The sequence below is a fragment of the Myotis brandtii genome, unplaced genomic scaffold (genome assembly GCF_000412655.1).
Source record: "Myotis brandtii unplaced genomic scaffold, ASM41265v1 scaffold548, whole genome shotgun sequence".
NCBI lineage: Eukaryota > Metazoa > Chordata > Mammalia > Chiroptera > Vespertilionidae > Myotis > Myotis brandtii.
In genome coordinates this window covers 15,073-25,488 of record NW_005370031.1, presented here as the reverse complement: position 1 = coordinate 25,488, position 10,416 = coordinate 15,073, and positions in this window count along the sequence as shown.

Below are 10,416 nucleotides of genomic sequence, written 5' to 3'. Positions count from 1 at the left end.
CTGCCACAGGGGTGGGCACCGGAAGGGGCAGCGTCCTGCAGACCCACGTGGGCCTTGCGGGGCCCGGGCAGATGCGAGGCCGGCCCCCTCTGCCCTGCTTCATCACCGGTCCACGGGCCCAGGCTCTCAGTTCCCTCCTGACCCAGTAGGATGTCTCAGGGCCCTGCGCTCAGCAGCCATGCCTGGGCCTCCCAAGGCTGACCTGGGTGGGTGCTCCCCTCAGTCCTCTCTTGACGCCTCCTCTTGACGCCCTGTCAGTGTGGGGCTCCCTCTCTCTGCTCACCTGGAGCCAGCCCCTCACATCAATGACCTAGGCTCCCTGACTCCTGATCTGTGTGCAGGTCCCTCTCCTCCCGCCCCTCCTGCCTGGGGCCTCCCAGACAAGGCTGCAGGGGTGCGAATCCAGTGGGTTCCTGGGCCCTGGGTAGACAGCCTGCTCCCTTCCTGCACTGAAAGCCCTGCTTTCCTGTCCAAGTTCCTCCAGCCCCCAGTGGGAACGGGGGTGTTCCTTAGCCTGACAGCTCAGCCTGGGACATCTGCCCGACATCACTGCCATTGCCCAAATTTCCTAAAACGAATGACGTGCCATTGCTGTGCTGCTTGCGATTCAACTTTAATCTGTGCTGGTGGTCTATTAAGATGACCGTCCTTATCCACTAACAACATTTCAGGTGGTTATAGCACAGCCTCTGGACTCATACTGCCATGACCATCCCAAATGTTGGTCCTCAGAGCACCCCACGGTGCTGGCATGTGAGCTCTGGGGTGCTGCCCCAAGGTCCTTCTGTGAAGCAGTACAAAGGCTTCCTCCCAGGGTTTCCTGGAAGAATCAAGGGTTGAACCTTAAAACCTTCCTCCGGTCCATCCTCTAAATCTGCCTTTATTGCTCCCTCCCAGTCTCAACCTCAAGTCTGTCTCCCCACCTGCATGCACACACCTTCTAGTTCAACACTGAGCTGGGGTTCCCCAGCAGTTTGTCATATTTGTTGTTGTTTCCTCCTATTATCAATATCATTTCTGTTATTTCTTCTTTAATCTTTTCCAGGGATGATATGGGGTATGGGAAACAGCAGCCTGAGCTTGGTTGTCACCTTTGCAGTTATAGGTTAGGAATTAAGTCTGTAAATATATTCAGGAGAATTAACATATTCACAATATTCTCTTTCCCTTCAGTAAACGTAGTATTCTAATCTGAGATGTCATTTTCATAAGCATTATCAGAAACTTTTTACAGTTGCTCTAAAAAAGACTTGTACATTTCTGCTTGGTTTTCTGTTAGATATGTTTCATATTTTACTGTTGTGAATGGTATATTTTGATTACATGTTATTTGTTAGTGATTTGGTTTGACCATAGCCCTGATTCTACGATAGTGATTTTTCATAAATCAATTTTCTGAAGTTCCTTACAATGTGCATTTTTTGCACCAATTTCCTGTATTTTTTATTTTTTAAAATATTTTTTATTGATTTTTTACAGAGAGAAAAGGAGAGGGATAGAGAGTTAGAAACATTGATGAGAGAGAAACATCAATTTAACTGCCTCCTGCACACTCCCTACTGGGGATGTGCCCGCAACCAGGGTATATGCCCTTGACCAGAATCGAACCTGGGACCCTTCAGTCCATAGGCCGACTCTCTATCCACTGAGCCAAACCAGTTAGGGCTCCCTGTATTTATTAATTAGGAGATCATAGTTTTACCATTATTATCTCTTTCTATGCACTATTCTTACCTCTTATTTACTTTGGTGTTTGTACTCTTTTGTAATAGCTATGTACCATCTATGTATTTTTTTATTGAGTTCTAAACTGTATTAAATGGCAAATATCTATGTCCTTCTCTGAACTCTATTGGTTATGCTCATAATGATTCTCATTGTAGAGCTTGCAAAATGGAAGTTTGGTCATAATTCAAGCTTGCTAAAAGATATCATGAGCTGGTGTGAATTTTTGCCAATGACTTTTTCTTTACTCCTACGCATTGTCACATGTTTTTTACCTATTTTTTGGCAAATGGAGTGATTTGTAGTTCACGGTATTTTCTAATGTTTATTAACTGCCACATAGGAAATACTATGAATTTATGTACAATATTTGTGTCTATTTCATGTTAGCATAAGTTGTTTTATTGAGAGATCCTCATCTGGTCTTTGTATGAAGAGTGGTAGCCTGATACAATGGATGAATAACTCCCAATCTTTTGTATGGTTTAGTAGAGTTTATATGAGATGGTAATTCATTTTTCCTTTGCCATTTGGTGTTAACAAGTACATAAACCTGGCTGGTCTTGCAGTATTTTTATGTAGCCTTGGGGTAGAGTGTAGTTTGTGTTTTTGACATTTTAATTGGAGATTTCTATTTTTCTGTGGACTTATGTAACTATTTATATATTGCCTAAACTGCTCCATTTGAACCTTCATATAAAAGACATGACATTAAAATAAAATCCTCTTATTGTAGATATTCTCAAACATATACAGTAGTACAGTGAATAGAATAATTAACCCAGTTACCTGACATACATCTACAACAATCTTCAACTTTTATAGGAAGAATCTTGTTCCTATTAAGGTTAGGTATTTGTTTGGTTATTGGCAAGCACAGGTAACAATATGCACTTGCAGTCGGAGATATGTGATGTCTGTTTTCTCCTTTGTGGTGGATGATCATCTTTATCCATAAACCTATTAGAGACAGTTCTAAAATTATAAAATTTCTTTGAGTTTATTACCTGAAATTGTCCATTAGGTATAACTTTTTCCTTGTGCACCTTTCATTATCTTGAGATACTGGTAACACTACTTTAAAGTGTTCTCTTATAAGGGCCCATTAACTTTCACATCCTAATATTTTCAAAATTTATATACCTAGAACCACTTTTTTCTGCCTGTTCCATGTATGTTTGTAATAGTTATCAATTTGTACATAAATCCTTCAAAGTACTAGATTTCACTAGTTTTTGGTTCTGCTGTCTTCTAATTCATTGTTTTACATTTATCTTTATTTTCTCCTACCTTCTACTTCTTAGGGTTCAATATGCTATTCTTTCTCTAGCTTCTTGAATGGTTTCAATGTTTTAAACATTTTTCTAACAAATCTACTTAATGCAATACTATCCCTATAAGGACCACCTGGGCTGTTTCCAGCAACAGTGCCACAGAGCTTTATGTGTAGTGCTCACATTTTTACAAGTTGAATAAATTTCTCTCTCTTAATGTTCTTATAAGTTTTGAGATTTGTGTGTGTTTGTGCATACAAACACTAGGACAGGAACAGTTATGTTTTTAAAGTTTCAGGTCCTTGGGGTGTTTTGTCTTGGTTTATTTTACTTATTAGTGACTGATGAAATTTGAACAAATTTTACTGCTAGTAACAGAGTTGACTTTTCATAAATAAAACCAAGTTGTCACGTGAAAAAATTAATTATAATAATTGGCCAACTAAAGAATTCAGATTATCCAGGGAAACAGAAACTAATCTAAATATGTAACAGTGAAAATAGGTGTTTTTTTTCCATAGACATTGTTTATTTTCTTTTATCCATTTCACATTTATGGTGAACTTGGGCAGAAATATAGTGAGTTTCCACATACACTCTCAACCCCTTAAACAGAGATTTTCTCCTATGGTAAACATCTTCTCTTGGCATTAGTGTAGTACACGTGATACAATGAAACAGGTACCACTGATACATTATTTTTAACTGAAATACTCAGTCTCCAGTAGGGTTTACTCTTTGTGTGGCATGTTCTGTGGGATTTACAAATGTATATTAACATGTATCCCTCATGTAGACTAGTTTCACTGCATAAAACTTCTTGTCCTTTACATGTTCCTCCCTCCCTCTAACCCTTGGAACTCCTGATCTTTTACACTGAATCCATAGTTTACCTTTAAAGGCTGTCAAGGTGTTGAAATGATATAGTATGTAGCATTTTCAGATGGGCTACTTTCACTTAGTAATATGCATGTAGGGGCCCTCTATATCTTTTCATGGCTCGGCGATTAGCTGATTTCTTTTTATTTATTGTTGAACCATATCCCATTGTACACAGATGCCACAGTTTATTGATCCATTCCTCTACTGAAGGACATGTTGGTTGTTTTCTAGTTTGGGCACTTATAAATAAAGCTGCTAAAGCCTTTGTGTGCAAGCTTTTGCATGGACATAACTTTTTATCTCTGTTGCATAAGCACAAAAGAATGCATTGTATGGTAAGAATATGTTTACTTTTGTTAGATTCCACTAAATTGTCTTTCCATGTGACTGTACCATTCTACAATCCCACCAGCAGTGAGAGAGAGAGAGAGAGTTCTTCAAGCTCAGCATCTTCTCTAGCATTTGGCCTTTTCAGTGTTTTTGATGTTAGCTATTTTAGTAGATGTGCACTAATGTATTTCTGTTTTAATTTGCAATTTCCTAATGATATATTATGTTAAGAATCCTTTCATATGCTTATATGTAGAACATTGGTATAAATTCTTCCAAAGGATTTGATCAAATTCATCAGTGAGACCAACTGAAAATGTTATTTTCATTTTGAGAGGATTTATTGATTACTGATTCAATTTGTTTAATAGAAGTAGATTTATTCAGATATTTATTTTCCTTTTGTAAGCTTTGGTCAATTGTGTGTTGAAAAAATTGGTCCATTTCATGTAGTTTATGAAATTTTGGACATAGGGATGTTCCTAAGATTTCTTTAGTATCATTTTAATGACCATGGATTCATTAGCTATGACCTCTGCTTATTTTTGATATTAGTAATTTCTGTCTTCTCTCTCTTAGTTAACCTGGCTAGTGGTTCTATCAATTTTATTATCAACTAGAGGCCTGGTGCTCGAAAATGTGCATTGATGGGGTATGGCCAGCTGGTGCCAATCAGGCCTATCCTGCTGGCTGGCCAGGTGGAGGGTCTGCAGCAGTTTTCCAGTTGGCCCTGCCCCCTGGCCGAACTCCCAGTGGAACTCCCAGTTGAGGGGACAATTTGCACATTAGCCTTTTATTATATAGGATTAATATTATTAAAAAATTGGCTTTTGCTTTTACTGATTTTTTCTGTTCATATTTTCATTGGTATTGGTTTCTGCTCTAATACTTACTATTTTGCTTCCGTTTACTTAGGAATTAATTTTGTGTTCTTTCTCTAGTTCTATGGTTACTGTTCTGATCATTAGATTAGAACTTTCTTCCTTTCTAGTATACACATTCAATGCTATAAATGTCCCTTCAAATATTGCTTTTGCTTCACCAGAAAAAAACTTTTGATAAGTGTGTTTGATTTTCATTAAATTCAGAATAAGTTTTTTATATTTCCCTTCTGAGTTCTTCTTTCAGCCACGTGTTATTTAGAAGTATATTGCTTAATCTCCATCTATTTTCAGAATTTTTGGATATATTTTAGTTATTGATTTCTTATTTGATTCCATTGTGGTCTTAGAGAATACTTTGTGTGATTTCTGTTATTTAAATTGAATGATGTGTGTTTTATGGCACAGAATTTTGTCCATCTTGTTGTATTTTCATGTGAACTTGAGAAATTGTGCTTTCTGCTGTTGTTTCCTAAAAATGTCATTTAAATCCAGTTATCCTGTTGATGCTATTCAAGTTACTTTTATCCCTACTGGTTTTCTAAGTTCTGCATCTGTGAATTACTAAGAGAGTTGTGGTGAAGTATACCAGTACAACTGTAATAGTGGGTTTGTGCCATCGGTGGTTACCTCAGGTATTTTAACACTGTGTTTTGGGGTGCACACACATTAAGGAGTGTGACATCTTCTTGGATAATTGTCTTCTTTATTATTACATAATACTCTACTTTAACACTGATGATTTTACTGCATCTGAATTTGATTTTTTGTGTGAAATAAATATGACCATTCCAGCTTCCTGTTCATTTGCATTAGAAAGGTATATATTTTTCCATCTCTTTATTTCAATCTACCTGTATCTTTACATTTAGGGTGCGTTTCTCAAAGGGACTATATAATATGATCTTCTTTTTATATCCCCTCAGACAAGTTATTTCTTTTAATGGGTACACTTAGATTACTGAATTTTAAAGTAATCATTGCTATACTTGGATTATCATCAACCATACATGTTACTGTTTTTTATTTCTTGCCCTTATTATTTGTGTGTGTGGGGGGGTGTCTATTTTTGCCTCCCACTCTTTTACTACCTCCTCTGGTTTTAATCGAGCAGTTTACAGGATCCCATCTTCTATCCACTTTACCATATAAAATATAGTAATTTTTTTTTTTACTTTTTAAAGTGAATTCCCTAGAGTTTGCAGTACATATTTATGTGGGAGCTGAAACATATTAAGACACTACATCCCACTTACTACGTTCCTCTTGGTGAGCTAATTATCAAATTAACACAGACATATTAACAGGAGAAAATCAAATGTTGAATACATTCACATCGGAATTCACATAAGCATAGATATTCCAAGGACAGCAAGGCAAGATTGCCATGTCAATTTCATAGAGATCTTCAAGGCTCTCAGATGCATTCTTGAGGATCTCCCACAGATTTTTGGCATTACTTTTGGTCAACAATGTTTAGCATGTCTTCCTGCAGAATGGGCTGCTTCGTGTACACTTGTACAAGATAAACTTCTGAAAGATAGTCACCTCCATAGTTAGAGGGTCCCAGCATGAGTTCTCAGGAGATGGGACCTCAGAGGAACATGAATGTTCCTCATGTTGTCTGTACTCAGATCTCGTGTGCAAAGCTCCTCAAGAGGTCATAGAGGTATTTGGAGCTGTTCAAGACACGTGGGAAGTACTAGTTGTGTCAGTAGCTGATTAGCTCAGGAGATTAACCTCCAACCAGAAGATGAGAAGGAGAGGTGTTCTTCTTTTGTGGAAGCGGCCTCCAATATTCTGCAGCTTCAATTTGGGAATCTTGTTGATTCTGATTGTTGCAGCTCTTACTCTTGTGTCTCTGAGTTATGAAGACTATGGTCAGAGAAAATGATGAGGAGGGTACTAGAAGGATAGGTAATGAGAGTCCCTGGAGGATGAATGTCAAGAGTATACATGCACCTTTGACATGAGAGCAACACTTTGATTGTAAGGAAGTCTACATGTGCAGTTCCCTCAGGGAAACCTCTCTAAAAACCCAAAGGGTTCCTGTGCCTTGGGCAAACATTAGGCTGGATCCTGCCAGTCCTGCCTCAGGCATACTGAGGTGACAGTAGGGGATGGCAGACTTTGAGTTTGAGGAGTCTGTTATTTTATATTCAAGAGTATAATTCAACTGGTGGCAAGCCATGGGACCAAAAAGAATGAAGTGAAGGAGGCCTTCAACTCATCAACCCTGTTCAGGTATTCCTAGTGATTACTGCTCAGAAGTGGGTTTTCTGTCATTGACTCTTTGGGGTCCTCAGTCCTTAAAAAAGGGTCCTCATGTGGCTTTATATCTGACATTGTGTCCCCACCCCTTTAGTTAAATATTATCTACACGTTCACATGAAAGATTTCACCTCCAATAGACCAAATAAAAATACGTGTTGGGGAAGCTTCAGTTTGCTACCCTTGTCCTTGGTCTTCAAGTGATGAAAGCAAGTGCAGAGTCAGGTACCTTGTCATACATTCTATTTAGAGGCTTATGGACTTTCAGGCCTTGCTTTGACCTATTGCGGTCATGTTCTATAACTCCTCCCGGACCCTTGGGCCTGCCCCTCTTATTAAGGCCAGGTCCACGCTGAGGGCCATGGCGAATATGAGGATCTCCTGGTTTGACCATAATTGTCCTTGGATTCTTGAGGCTGAATAAGGAATTACTATTATGGTGTACTCACTGTTGGGGGGGCTGTGGTTACCAGAGTCCTCCTAGTATTCACCTTGGCCTCTTGAAAGCTAGAAATCTTCCCACTACTGGACTAAGGCCATACCCCTTAGGCCAAATCCCTCACCCTCCTTATGACACCATATTAAGTGGTGGTTATGTTACATCATGCTAAAAATGCTCAGGTATCCCACGGCAGTAGCAAGGGTGTGTACTCTTGGGCCCTCACAATTCTTACAGGAATGGATTCCCAAAATTCTGACTCAGGATACTCACCTTGATTGTTGGATGATTCTTGGAATGCCTTCCTTTCCTTACCTGAGGTCCCTGCCATCAGAGAATGGCCCTCACTCCTCTGACACCCTCCTTACAGAAATGAACTAAAGGCCCTGCCTGAGGAGTCTCAAGGATGAGGACTTGGGAAGATGCTGTGCTGCCTCAGGGTGTTACTGTCTATGTTCCCCAGAGCTGTAATTCATGGTTCTGCCCTTGTTTACAGCAAGGCCTAGATCCCCTCCCTGTATTCACCTAGGTCTCAAACCTGCAGGCCAAACCCTCATCTCCTGAGGTGCCAGAGAGTGAAAGTCAAGGAATGCACATGAGGCTCTTCTGCTACTGCCCACCCAGGGGTGACATCAGGATTCAGGCTCTGTGGAGCCTGTCTGTTCAGGGTAAGGGTGTGCCCTTAATTCTCACTCAGAATCCTTCTTTTGACTCCTGCCAGGCCCTTGGAACTACTATTTCTTTCACATTAACATCACCCATGTACACCAAAGCTCTCATGTCCCTGAGAACCCTGAAAAATAGTGATGGAATGCTCACTCAATCTGACAGCATTTTCTGGGCCTTCTGGGTATTATTGGAGACCCAAGGTAGTCTCTTTTTGTCTCCCTCAAGATGTTGCAGGTCAATTGGGGGCAGGGCCAGCCTGGGGAAATGGGGGCTGATCAGCGTCCGGAAAGGAAGGTTGGCTGGTGCAGTGCATGTCAAAGCCACTGGTTGTTCCAGTCATTCTGTTCGTTCTACTGTTCTGATTCACAGAATCAGAGGCCTGATGCACAACATTTGTAAATGGGGGGGTCCCCTCAGCCCAGCCAGCACCCTCTCTAATCAGGGACCCCTCAGGGAATATCCAACTGCCGGGATTGGGCCTAATCTGGCACTCGGACATCCCTCTCACAATCTGGCACCCCTTGCTCCTAACTGTTCACCTGCCTGCCTGCCTGATGACCCCCAACTGCCCTCCCTACCAGCCAGATCATTCCTAACCCCCTCTTCCTGCTGGCCTGATCACTCCTAACTGCCCCCTTCTGCCCACCTGGTCTCCCCACATGGCCAGCCTGCTATTCAGTTGTTTGGTCATCCCTCTCTAACCCCCCTGCTGGCATGGTCACCCCACGCAGCCTGCTGTTCAGTTCTTATTGTTACTGTGAGGGCGTCCCAGACAATTTGCATATTCTTCTATTATTAGTATAGATTGGTTTGGTGTTTTCCCCTGCCACAAAACCTTATGCAACTTACCTAACTGTTCACCTGCCTGCCTGCCTGATGACCCCCAACTGCCCTCCCTACCAGCCAGATCATTCCTAACCCCCTCTTCCTGCTGGCCTGATCACTCCTAACTGCCCCCTTCTGCCCACCTGGTCTCCCCACATGGCCAGCCTGCTATTCAGTTGTTTGGTCATCCCTCTCTAACCCCCCTGCTGGCATGGTCACCCCACGCAGCCTGCTGTTCAGTTCTTATTGTTACTGTGAGGGCGTCCCAGACAATTTGCATATTCTTCTATTATTAGTATAGATTGGTTTGGTGTTTTCCCCTGCCACAAAACCTTGATGCAACTTATAGTTTATAGAATTTAATCAAGGACCAAATCATTCAATCTATTCCAGCTATCCTTCCATCCAAACCACCTCCACTATCTTTTCCTTTCTTTCCCACCAAAGTCTAGCCTTCTCTTAGAACTCACCTAAGTCCACTCAAGGCATTCTAGTTAAAATGCTCTTTCACTACAATGGGATCTGACTCTACCACTTCAAGGCACAAAGAGCCAACACTGTGGCTTCTATTCACCTTCAGTTCAAGGGAGTTTATGATTATTTGTCAGAAACTCCGTGGAGAAAGTGTGCATAGAACACCCCTTTATGTACTCTATTTTCTTGCATTGAGATAATAGGAGAGACACCTTTGATTCCTGCCTGGAGGGGGGGAGGCTACAGGGAAGGTCTGCGCATCCTGGGCAGCCACCTTCTCTCTGGAGTAGCTTCCAGAATCACAACTCTAGCCAAGCCCCCCACAGGAGGGCAGCAACACAGGCTGTGAGTCTTTGAGAACCTGGAGTCAGAATTGGTGAGAGGGAGTGAGACCTAGGCCATGGAAAGCCAGGGACCCCTCCCTGGAATCCAGGAAGCCTTCATCACTCTATGGGGTGTGGGTATTCCTGGAACCACAGTGGTGGAAGGTTCTGTGTCCCCTGAAAGAAGCCTGTGGTGGAATATTACAGGGCAGAGGATGGACTAGACATGCACCCTTCTTAGTCATAGAGGCAAGAGGGGCTTTAAAGTAACAACAATGCACACTGGCTTGGTGGATCAAGCTGTTTTAGTGTTGTCCCATGCA